Source organism: Mustelus asterias, chromosome 17, assembly GCF_964213995.1.
Source record: "Mustelus asterias chromosome 17, sMusAst1.hap1.1, whole genome shotgun sequence".
Taxonomy (NCBI): Eukaryota; Metazoa; Chordata; class Chondrichthyes; order Carcharhiniformes; family Triakidae; genus Mustelus; species Mustelus asterias.
In genome coordinates, this window is record NC_135817.1 from 84,790,104 (window position 1) to 84,802,865 (window position 12,762).

General features: G+C 46.9%; 1 protein-coding gene across 2 annotated transcripts in view; it reads left to right on the forward strand.

Moving 5' to 3' along the window:
• Positions 1 to 18: 18 nt before the first annotated feature.
• Positions 19 to 12,762, forward strand: part of LOC144506656 (stomatin-like) — a 46,632-nt gene continuing 33,888 nt past the window's right edge. The window contains exon 1 of one of the 2 annotated variants that reach the window (XM_078233060.1): positions 19 to 144. The gene's annotated coding sequence lies outside the window, so the exon portion shown is untranslated. Of the gene's footprint in view, positions 191 to 12,762 lie in introns of both variants that reach the window. The other variant, XM_078233059.1, reaches the window with a different exon arrangement.

Below are 12,762 nucleotides of genomic sequence, written 5' to 3' on the forward strand. Positions count from 1 at the left end.
GCGCTGTAACTGGAGGACTCAGCACCGCGCCAGCGGGGAGGAGAATCAGTCGGAGTGGTGCTCAGTTTAAGGAAGACTCGGGACATCGTGAATGGCCTGATGGACAGGGTCGCTGTGCCCAGAGGAGTCAGCGGGCCATTCCCGGTGAAGTACACCTGTCTAATCGACGGCGCTCTTGCCTGAAGGCTCGGTACGCGTGAATGAAACGAATATCCTCCCAGACGGCAGGGGGCGCACTTGCAGGAGGATTCAGTGGACCACTGGCCGGGTGGGGTACTCCTCGCCGGGGGGTGGGGGGAGCCGGGATGGAGAATTCAGTGCAGCATTATAGGGGGGGCTACTCCCAGAAGGCAGGTGGCGCTGTAGGATGCACTATCAATCACGGCGGCACGGTAGCACAGTGGTTAGCACTGCTGCTTCACAGCTCCAGGGACCTGGGTTCGATTCCCGGCTTGGGTCACTGCCTGTGTGGAGTTTGCACATTCTCCTCGTGTCTGCGTGGGTTTCCTCCGGGTGCTCCGGTTTCCTCCCACAGTCCAAAGATGTGCGGGTTAGGTTGATTGGCCATTGTAAAATTGCCCCTTAGTGTCCTGAGGTTTGTAGATTAGAGGGATTAGCGGGTAAAAATATGTAGGGGTATGGGGGTAGGGCCTGGGTGGGATTGTGGTCGGTGCAGACTCGATGGGACGAATGGCCTCTTCCTGCACTGTTTCTATGATATGTGGGGTTTCTATGATTTCTATGAATCAAGCGAAGACTAGTTTGTATACAAGAACAAATAGGCTTTTATTTGCAAAAGCCTTGGAGCACACCCGAACTGGTCCAGCGACTGAGGCAGGGGGGTGGGGAGCAGTCACCTTTATACCTGGACTGGTGGTGGGGGGTGGAGGAGTCTCAGGCAGGGCTGGCAGGGGCATGCCCAGGCATGTCACACACACAGTCAATAAGCTTAACAGTGGTTTACCACATTGTGGAAGGAGGATCTGTAGCACCATTGGAGTGGAGTACTCCCTGCCAGTAGGGGGCATTGTTGTGGGAGGACTGTGGTTAACAGGGCTCTCAACCAGGTCCAACCCATCTCCGGGCCACTGCTCTCACCCCCCTCCCTACCTCTGCATTCAAAGGATCATTCTCTGCCATCTCCAGTAACCCCAGCACGATGCCACTACTCACCTCCCCCGTTGCATTCTGTCGGGACTGTTCTCTCCGGGACACCCTGGTCCACTTTTCCGTACCCAACGCCTCACCCTCCCCATGCAATTGTAGATAGTGCACCACCTGCCCCTTTACCTCCTCCCTGCTCACCATCCCAGGTCCTTCACAAGCCCCTCCTTCAATCTGGTCTAATGCATTTGCTGCTCCCAATGTGGTCTACTCAGACCAAACACAGACAGGGTGACCGCTTTGTTGAACACCTTCGGTCCATCCACAAGCAGAACCCAGACCTTCCTATTGCTTGTCACTTCAACACACCGCCCTGCTCTCCTGTCCACATGTCTGAACTTGTCCTTTTGCAATGTTCCAATAAACGCCAATGAAAACTGGAGGAACAGCACCTCACCTTCTGATTGGGCACTTTACAGTTTTCTGGACTGAACACTTGAGTTCAATAACTTTAGAACATGAACTCTCCCCTCCACCTTCACCCCATTTCCATTTGTTTTATTTCATTCTGTTTCTTATTTTCATTTCATTCATCCATTTTTACCATTTCTCACTTCTATTTTTCCACTTCTCCTTCTCACTCTCCTTGCACCCCCCCAAGCCCCCACCTTTCAGGCCAACTGCCTTAACAATCTGTACCTCTGTTCTGCCATTCACACATTCTGATCACTCAGTGGAGACTTTTAGCATCTCTCTCAAACCTCCTTTATCCTCATTTACATTCCCTTTGTCCTATTACAGCACCCCCCGCCCCCATTGTATAAATCTCTCCTGATTTTCTTTGCTCTTAGCTCTGATGAAGGGTCATCCTGGCTTGAAATGTTGGCTCTATTCTCTCTCAATGTGGAGATGCCGGCGTTCGACTGGGGTAAACACAGTAAGAAGTTTAACAACACCAGGTTAAAGTCCAACAGGTTTATTTGGTAGCAAAAGCCACAAGCTTTTGGAGCCTTAAGCCCCTTCTTCAGGTGAGTGGGCTTCTTCAGGTGAGAGCCACTCACCTGAACAAGGGGCTTAAGGCTCCGAAAGCTTGTGGCTTTTGCTACCAAATAAACCTGTTGGACTTTAACCTGGTGTTGTTAAACTTCTTACTCTATTCTCTCGCCACAGATGTTGTCCGACCTGCTGAGATTTTCCAACATTTTCTGTTTTTGTTTCAGATTCCAGCATCCACAGTGTTTTACGTTTACCTGTTTTGGGAGAATTCAGTGTAACATTAGCAGGGTAGAGTACTCCCAGCCAGAAAGGGGCACTATAACAGGAAGATTCAGTGTAATGTTTGCAGGGTAGAGCACTCCCAGCCAACAAGGGGCAATGTAACAGGAGGATTCAGTGTAACATAAGAGGGATCACGTTCCCCTATAGGTGGAGTATTTCACCATTTGTTCGTGGTCGAGCTCAATGGTAAGGGCCTCCCACCCCACAGCTGGTACTCTGGCAGAAAGATTCTCACTCCTGTGGCAGGTGAAGCCAGTGATTTAGGTCTCCCCAGCCTGCAGGGGTCACTGTGAGGCAGGTGGAGGACTGACACGAGATGATGGTACAAAGACATTGGGACACAGGTTCAATGTTTGGGGAAATACAAGGAAGAACTTTCTTGCACAGCGAATGATAATGACCTGGAACACTCATCCTTACAGAGCTAGTAGAAGCAGAGATGATGAATGATTTTCAAAGGAATTTAAGGCAAATTGCAGGATTATAGGGATAGAATGGAATTCATAGGAGTGTTTGACAGAGAGCTGGGATGGACTCGAAAAGCTGAACAGCCTCTCCCTGTGCCATACTTTTTAGAAACATAGAAACACTACAGCACAAAACAGGCCCTTCGGCCCCACAAGTTGTGCCGAACATATCCCTACCTTTTAGGCCTACCTATAACCCTCCATCCTAATAGAAACATAGAAACATTTTGATTTATTATCACATCTATTAGTATACAGTGAAAAGCATTGTTTCTAGCATGCTATACAGACAAAGCATACCGTTCATAGAGAAGGAAAGGAGAGAGTGCAGAATGTAGTGTTACAGTCATAGCCAGGGTGTAGAGAAAGATCAACTTAGAATGAACGGTGGGAAGCTTTTCCCCAGGTCGGTGGTGACGTTCACGAGGCGTCATAGGTTCAAGGTGAAGGGGGGGAGGTTTAACACTGATATCAGAAGGACATATTTTACACAGAGGATGGTGGGGGCCTGGAATGCGCTGCCAGGCAAGGTGGTGGAGGCGGACACACTGGGAACGTTTAAGACTTATCTAGATAGCCATATGAACGGAGTGGGAATGGAGGGATACAAAAGAATGGTCTAGTTTGGACCAGGGAGTGGCACGGGCTTGGAGGGCCGAACGGCCTGTTCCTGTGCTGTATTGTTCTTTGTTGGAACATAGAACAGTACAGGCCCTTCAGCCCTCGATGTTGTGCCGAGCTTTGTCCGAAACCAAGATCAAGCTATCCCATTCCCTATCATTCTGGTGTGCTCCAGGTGCCTATCCAATAACCGCTTGAAAGTTCCTAAAGTGTCCGACTCCACTATCACAGCAGGCAGTCCATTCCACACCCCAACCACTCTTTGAGTAAAGAACCTACCTCGGACATCCCTCTTATATCTTCCACCATGAACCTTATAGTTATGCCCCCTAGTAACAGCTACATCCACCCGAGGGAATAGTCTCTGAACGTCCACTCTATCTCTCCCCCTCATCTTATAAACCTCTATTAAGTCGCCTCTCATCCTCCTCCGCTCTAAAGAGAAAAGCCCTAGCTCCCTCAACCTTTCCTCATAAGACCTACCTTCCAAACCAAGCAGCGTCCTGGTAAATCTCCTCTGCACTCTCTCCAATGCTTTCACATCCTTCTTATAGTGAGGTGAGCAGAACTGCACACAATATTCCAAATGTGGTCTCACCAAGGTCCTGTACAGTTGCAGCATAACCCCACGGCTCTTAAACTCAAACCCCCTGTTAATAAATTTAAATTTAATGTTCCCTCCACCCATATTATCTGTACCTTTTAAGACCTGGCTGGCTGTAGAGATTTGCATTCTAATTAGTATTCTGTAACTTGATTTCTGTGTCTGTGTACTGTTGGAGAACAGATAACTACTCCATCTGACGAAGGGGCATCGCTCCGAAAGCTTATGGTATTTGCTACCAAATAAACCTGTTGGACTTTAACCTGGTGTTGTGAGACTTCTTAATAAACGCTAACACAGTATAGGCCTTCTTCACGGCTCTATCCACTTGAGTGGCAACCTTTAGAGATCTGTGGATATGGACCCCAAGATCTCTCTGTTCCTCCACAGTCTTCAGAACCCTACCTTTGACCCTGTAATCCACATTTAAATTAGTCCTCCCAAAATGGTTCACCTCGCACTTATCAGGGTTAAACTCCAGCTGCCATTTTTTGGCCCAGCTCTGCATCCTATCAATGTCTCTTTGCAGCCTACAACAGCCCTCTACCTCATCCACTACTCCACCAATCTTCGTGTCATCAGCAAATTTACTGACCCACCCTTCAGCCCCCTCCTCCAAGTCATTGATAAAAATCACAAATAGCAGAGTTTAGTGCGAGGTGGGTCCTTTCAAAACAGCAGGGAAGAAGCTGTTCTTGAGTTGGTTGGCATGTGTCCTCAGACTTTTGTATCTTTTTCCTGATGGAAGAAGGTGGAAGAGAGTATTTCCAGGGTGTGTGGAGTGCTTAATTATGCTGGCTGCTTTGCCAAGATAGTGGGAAGTGTAGACAGAGTCAATGGATGGGAGGCTGGTTTGCGTGATGGATTGGGCTACATTCATGACCCTATGTAGTTTTTTGCAGTCTTGGGCAGAGCAGGAGCCATACCAAGCCGCGATACAACCAGAAAGAATGCTTTGTATGGTGCATCTGTAAAAGTTGGTGAGAGTCGTAGCTGACATGCCAAATTTCCTTAGCTTTCTGAGAAAGTAGAGGAGTTGGTGGGCTTTCTTAATTATAGTGTCGGCATGGGGAGGACCAGGACAGGTTGTTGGCGATCTGGACACCTAAAAACTTGAAGCTCTCTATCCTTTCTACTTCGTCCCCGTTGATGTAGACAGGGGCATGTCCTCTACTACGCTTCCTGAAGTCGATGACTATCTCCTTCTATAACCTCCCTGGCCAGGGGTTAACGTGAGGGGGCCATGTAGCTGGTGAATGTATTTGTGACTGTGTGCCTTTTCCTAATTCCTAATACATGCATTGATACAGCTGGAACTGAATCACAGAATAGCTATAGCACAGAGGGAGGTTATTTAGCCCATCAAACCGGGCTGCCTTGCTTCAAAAGCAACTGAACCAAGTTCCACTCTGCTGCCCGCTCCTCATGGACCTGCAATTTTTCTTTTCTCCAGTATCCTTTTAGAAAGCGCAACTGAATGTGCCGCCTCCACACTCCATTATTCACAGGCTTGTATCGACTTGTTTGTGTAACAAATCAGATTCTGTGTTGACAGACTGAGTTAGACAGATTTTTGCTAGATAAGGGAATCGAGGCTTATGGCAGTCATGGAGAGTGTTGGACAGGAATGTGGATTTATTATTGTCACATGTATTAACATACAGTGAAAAGTATTGTTTCTTGCGCACTATACAGACAAACATACCGTTCATAGAGAAGGGAAGGAGAGAATGCAGAATGTAGTGTTACAGTCATAACTAGGGTGGAGAGAAAGATTAACTTAATACAAGGTAAGTCCATTCAAAAGACTGACAGCAGCAGGGAAGAAGCTGTTCTTGAGTCAGTTGGTACGTGACCTCAGACTTTTGTATCTTTTTCCCGACAAAAGAAAGTGGAGGAGAGAATGTCCGGGGTGCGTGGGGTCCTTAATTATGCTGGCTGCTCTGCCGAGGCAGCGGGAAGTGTAGACAGAGTCAATGGATGGGAGGCTGGTTTGCGTGATGGATTGGGCTCCATTCACGACCTTTTGTAGTTCCTTGCGGTCTTGGGCAGAGCCGGAGCCATACCAAGCTGTGATACAACCAGAAAGAATGCTTTCTATGGTGCGTCATTGCTGACATGCCAATTTTCCTTCGTCTTCTGAGAAAGTAGAGGTGTTGGCATGGGGGGACCAGGACAGGTTGTTGGTGATCTAGACACCTAAAAACTTGAAGCTCTTGACCCTTTCTACTTCGTCCCCGTTGATGTAGACAGGAGCATGTTCTCCTTTACGCTTCCTGAAGTCGATGATTATCTCCTTTGTTTTGTTGACATTGAGGGAGAGATTATTGTTGCTGCGCCAGTTCACCAGATTCTCTATCACATTCCTGTACTCTGTCTCGTCATTGTTTGAGATCCGACCCACTACGGTGGTATTGTCAGCAAACTTGAAAATCAAATTGGAGGGGAATTTAGCCACACAGTCGTAGGTGTGTAAGGAGTATAGTAGGGAGCTGAGAACACAGCCTTGTGGGGCACCGGTGTTGAGGATGATCGTTGCCTACCCTTACTGATTGGTGTCTGTGAGTTAGGAAGTTCAGGATCCAGTCGCAGAGGGAGGTGCCGAGGCTCAGGCCACGGAGTTTGGAAATGTGTTTTGTGGGAATAATGGTGTTGAAGGCTGGACTGTATTCAATAAGTAGGAGTCTGACAGCAGCAGGGTTATCTAAGTGTTATCTTGTTATCTAGGTGTTCCAGCGTTGAGTGCAGGGCAAGGGAGATGGCGTCTGCTGCGGACCTGTTGCGGCAGTAGGCAAACTGTAGTGGATCCAGGTAGTCCAGGAAGCTGGAATTGATTCGTGCCATGACTAACCTTTCGAAGCACTTCATAATGATGGATGTCAGAGCCACCGGCCGATAGTCATTAAGGCACACTGCTTGGTTTTCTTAGGTACCGGGATGATGGTCGTCTTCTTGAAGCAAATAGGGACCTCAGATTGTTGTAAAGAGAGGTTGGAGATGTCTGTGAATATCCCCGCCAGCTGATCCACGCAGGATGAGTGCTCGTCCGGGTACCCCATCCGGGCCAGTCACTTTCCGTGGGTTGACTTTCAAGAAAGCTGATCTGACATCTGCAATGGTGACCCCAGATACAGGTTCACCCAGGATGGAGGGCATGCTCTCGCTGACCTCTTGCGCAAAACGGGCGTAGAATGCATTGAGCTCATCAGGGAGGGGTGCGTTGGAGCCTGTGATTTTACATGCCTTCATCCTGTAGCCTGTTATGTCTTGCAGACCTTCAACCAGATCTGCCATGATCTAATTGAATGGTAAAGCAGGCTTGATGGTAACCTGATCTAATACCTCTCTGAGGCTTGGTGCTGCATGTTGTTTGGCAACTTCCCAGCAGAATGTTCGAAGTGTTTATCCACCCCAAAGCGGCTGCATAAATGTAAGTTTTTGTTGAAACATGTGCGATGGACTTACCTCAACAGGAGTCCTCCCTTAACAATTTTATTCTAAAATTGCCTCTCCTCCCCCACTTGTTTTAATGATTATTCAACCCCTCCACTCCCCCCAGGATATGCATCCAGTTTTAGTGTGATGAACAGATGTAATAATTAGATTAGCTGCGGAAAAGAACAGAATATCCCTGCAGTTAAATATTAAGTACTGCACACAGCAAAACTAATGGAAACTCAAAAATGTGGGGCGATAATTGCAGTTATTTGTTGAACAGATTATTTCAGAGAGTGAGGAAAGTGCCATTTTTTTGGTGCAAGGTCACAGCCAAGTTAAAGCATAATGTCAAAGAGTGAGGAGCTAGTTGTTTGAAGTGCTCTGAGCTGTGTCCTCCTGTTGCTTTGAACCTGGGAAGTACAATCATTTAACACTACATCAATTTGCAGGTGTGTTACCAACTTTGGTTGGAAATATTCCTGGATGTTTTGTCACGTGATCTTCCACTTCCAACAATCAGTCTTTCCATCTGAAATGTTTTTATAGCTTCCGTGAGAGTTTTGTGCAAGGGAAACTATGTTTAACTAATTTATGGGAGTTCTTTGCAGGAGCCACATGCGCTGTGGATAAAGGGGAACCAGTGGATGTACTGTACTTAGGTTTCCAGAAGGCATTTGATAAGGTGCCGCATCAAATATTTCTGCAGAAAATAAAAGCTCGCAGTGCAGGGGGTAACATATTAGCCTGGATTAAAGATTGTCTGACGAACTGGGGATACAGTTGACATAGTGTGAGAGAGAAATTGGATGTGTGAGAGGATGTGTGTGTGAGAGAGGGGGCAGGATGAATGCGTGTGAGAGAGGAGTGAGTGTTTGTGAGAATGTGTGTGTACGTGAGAGAGAGGATGTGTGTGAGGATGTATGTGAGAGAGAGCTTAAGGATAGATATATGTGCAAGAGAGGATGAGCATGTGTGTGATAGAGAGAGCGGGGGAATGCATCTGAGTGAGAGGGGTGAGGGAGAGAGGTGTGTGAATGTGAGGGAGAGACTTGAGTGTGTGAGGGAGAGAGGGGTGCGTTTGTCTGATACGAGAATCAGCTTTCCAGCATCACTTCTCACATTAAAAATTAATTTTAATTTTTAATTTTTTTAAAATAAGAGAATGTTTTAATTATTACCAGTTTAGCCACTCCTAAAGTGGTGACTAATTGGTTTTAGGAGGGTGGCTTGGCCAGTGGTTAACGTGAGGGGGCCATGTAGCTGGCGAATGTATTTGTGATTGTGTGTCTCTTCCTAATTCCTAATACATGCGTTGATACAGTTAGAAAAGACTTGTTTACATTTGATTTCTGCGTTCACATCTACTTCATACAAAACAGGGGTGTCGACATTCTGAGAATTTTAGGGGTTCCCCGGTGGGGTTGGCCAGTCACAGTGGGTTCCACGGCTCAAAAGGTTTGGGGAAACCCTGATCTAATTGAATAGTGGCGCAAGCTCGAGGGGCGGGGCGAGTGGCCTACTAGCTCCTTATTCCTTGGTTTGTATGAGCTCAAAGAAAATGAAATAAAAAGAATCAAGTTCTTTTCTGCTCTCTGTGACTTTTCCCCCTGGCGTTTTGCTCACAGGTGCACTCTGGGGATTCATCTTTCATTCTTGGAAATTTTAGGTCACCCCTGGAGAGTTGACAATCGTTCCTATCACTTGCTTGTTACTGACTCACCCAACATTGCTTCCCCCAACCCACCACCGATATTGCTGCGCCTCTTTCAGTTTCAGTAACTTAATACAGGGAAATGCAGAAGGACATGATATCTGACATACCAATAGCCCAAAATAACTCTTGTCTCCCTCCCTCTCTCTCTCTCAAATATTTATCGAAATGGTCCTTAAATTGTCCCACAAACGATTCTCCCTGTGCAGTCACTCTCCACGTAATGTAAATTCCAGGTGGCTTTAGGATTTCTGACAGTCTTCAACAAATTTACCAGGTTCTCACAGCGCCAGGGACCCGGGTTCAATTCCGGCCTCGGGTCACTGTATGGAGTTTGCACACTCTCCCCGTGTCAGCGTGGGTTTCCTCCGGGTGCTCCGGTTTCCTCCCACAGTCCAAAGATGTGTGGGTTAGGTTGATTGGCCATGCTAAACTGACCCTAGTGTCAGGGGGATTAGCAGGGCAAATGTGTGGGGTTATGGGAATAGGGCCTGGGTGGAATTGTGGTCCGTACAGGCACGATGGGCTGAATGGTCTCCTTCTGTACTGTAGGGGTTCTATGATTCAGTTTCCTCGTGGATTACACAGAATTTACAGTTAGCTCCAATTTGTGCTCCAATTCGCAAACCTGCTCCCATTCCACTTCTTTATACCTTATGAATGTTATTCTAATTCATATATGAACATCGGACATTCGCAAGCCACTGAAGACATCCATGTTAGACACCAGATCCACAGAGGGTTTGTAAATCAGTGGGAGTCCACAACCAACACTCCTTAAAACCACCCTGCCGAACTGACCTGATTATTCCAGCCTGGCCCAACCGACTACCTGCCCCAATATAACTCTGACCCCCGTCCCCCCACTTAAATTGTCTACCCACACAGCCCTCTCTGACCCAACCCAACTACTCCCCCAACTCCACTGACTAACCCCTACCACCTGACTAACCCCTGACTACCCACTAATCCAACTGACTACAACCCCAACCTAATACCCTTTCTCCCACCCCAAACCCAACTATCCCAACCCCAGCCCAACTGGTTACCTCCCCTATCTGACTCTTCACTCCCTCCCAAAGTGACTACTCACAACCCCCGACTGTACCCAACCCAACTACTCCCCAATACGATTGACTGATCCGTTTGCCCCAACTGCCAACCCAGCCCAACTCGGAAACACCCCCCCCCCCCAACCAATTAACTAACCCCCGATCCAACCCAACTATTCGCCCCAACTCCATCAACTAAACCCTCTGACCCCCTCACACAACTACCCCTGATCCAACCTGCCGACCCCACCCCAAGCCCGACTACCCCCGACCTGATGAGACTAAGGTATCTCAGCCCAAACTACATACCCCAATCCAACCTAACTACCACCCGCCCCCCCCCACCCCCCAACCTGACTCCCCATTGCGTTACTCACCCTGTCACCCTCACCCATCCAGCTACTCACTGACTTAGGGTCTTTAAAAACTTACCTGAATATGCCTCTGGTGTCATAAAAAGTGAGTGTGTCTTTTTACAGTTAAATCAGGTTAAACACAGGTAACTAACTGGACTCTCATATCGCTTACTTTTGACAATGAAGCACCACTTTGAAGGAAATCAAGGAATACCTATAAAGCATTATATTCTAATACACTGTCCACATGTGTTGGTTCACGAAACCAACACATGGACTGTTTTTGATTGTGTAAATTACTTTTTGGCAAAAAAACTGAACTGTGACATAACCGCACATTTTTTCCGCAACTTCCTGATTGCAACCAGAGCGGAAACTCTACCACAATATATTTGAAACAAACTTGAGTTATATCCCGCTTTCTGTGTTCATTTCAACGTGTCCAGTGTCCGTGCGTGAGCATTATCTCCAGAAGAACAATTTAATTCATCCCCCTGCCCTGCCCGTTCTCTGTGGCTCTGCAATATATTTTCCCCTCAGGTTTTTATGCAATTTTCTTTTGAAAACTATTGCCGGAATTTTACCGCGGAATTTTACTCAGAATCGGAGCGGGCAAGGCTCGCAGAACGGCATTCTTCGTTGGCCTCTGGCAGGACCTTACGAGCCTCAGGCGGGCGAGGTGGTAAAATTCCATCATATGAATTTGCCTCCACCAGACTGGGTTTTCTTTTGCAAAAATATTCTTTATTTGTAAAATATCTGAAAGAACATTACAAATGGGCAACACGGTGGTTCTCATTGCTGCCTCATAGAGCCAAGGACCCATATTCGATTCCCAGCTTGGATCACTGTGCTTGTTGAGTTAGCACATTCTCCCCATGTCTGCATGGGTTTCCTCCCAGAGCCCAAAAGACGTGTCAGCTAGGTGCATTGGCCATGCTAAATTCTTAAATTTCACCAACGTATCCACCTCAACTACCTCACTTGGCAGTGCATTCCAGGCTCCCACCACACTCTGTGTAAAAATATTCCCCCCGCACATCTCCACTGAACCTTTCCCCCCTTACCTTGAACTTATGCCTCATTTCTGCCCTGGGAAAAACTTCCAACTGTTCACCTTATCTATACCCGTCATAATTTTATAAACTTCTATCAGGTCGCCCCTCAACCTCCGTCTTTCCAGGGAGAACAATCGCAGTTTATTCAATCTCTCTTAATAGCTAATGCCCTCCATACCAGGCAACATCCTGGTAAACTTTTTCTGTACTCCCTCCAAAGGCTCCACGTCCTTCTGGTAGTGTGGTGACCAGAATTGGACACAGTATTCCAAACGTGGCCTAACCAATGTTTTAAATAACTGTAATATAATTTGCCAACTTTTATACTCTTCCATTCCCTAAAAAGCTTTGTTCATCATCTCACCTCTGGATCTTTTGCCAATCGCTGTAACTGCAGAGTTCCTACACATCTGTGCACACATGCCCATCAGAGGCAAAAATGATATCTCCACAGAGCTCTTTCCAATATTTAACAGGTCAATACACTTCCCTGTATGGTGCAAGTGCTTGAATGATGGTATCAGTTTGATTTCCCCACTACGGATTTTCCCGAACCTTTTGACCTTCCGAGAGTACTGACGGAATCCCTGAGAAACATTCTTATTGTGTTGAAGAGTTAACCCACAGAAGTTGATTATTTTTGTGCAATAGGTACAAACATACGGAATCAAATTTTAAAAGTCTTTTATATTTCTTATAGGCACTTATAATTAAAAAGTTCTCTTATTCAACCAACTACCAAAGTCTTACCTTTTTGTCATTTTTAGTGGGAGGAGTGATGCTGCTGCTTTTGCTTACACACAATTAAAATTAGGAATGCTGGATTCTCATGTCAGACACGCACACACACCTGCTCTCACTAACGCGCACATTCACATTCTCACCTCTCTCTCACACACGCACTAACACTTATAGTCCCACCTCTCTCTCACACACTCACCTCTCTCTTCCGTGCACACATACACACATCTCTCATACACTCACGTTCTCACCACTCGCACACATTCTCCCTTCTCTCTCACACACATTCACACTCCCACCTCTTTCACACACATACACACTCACTCAGAGTT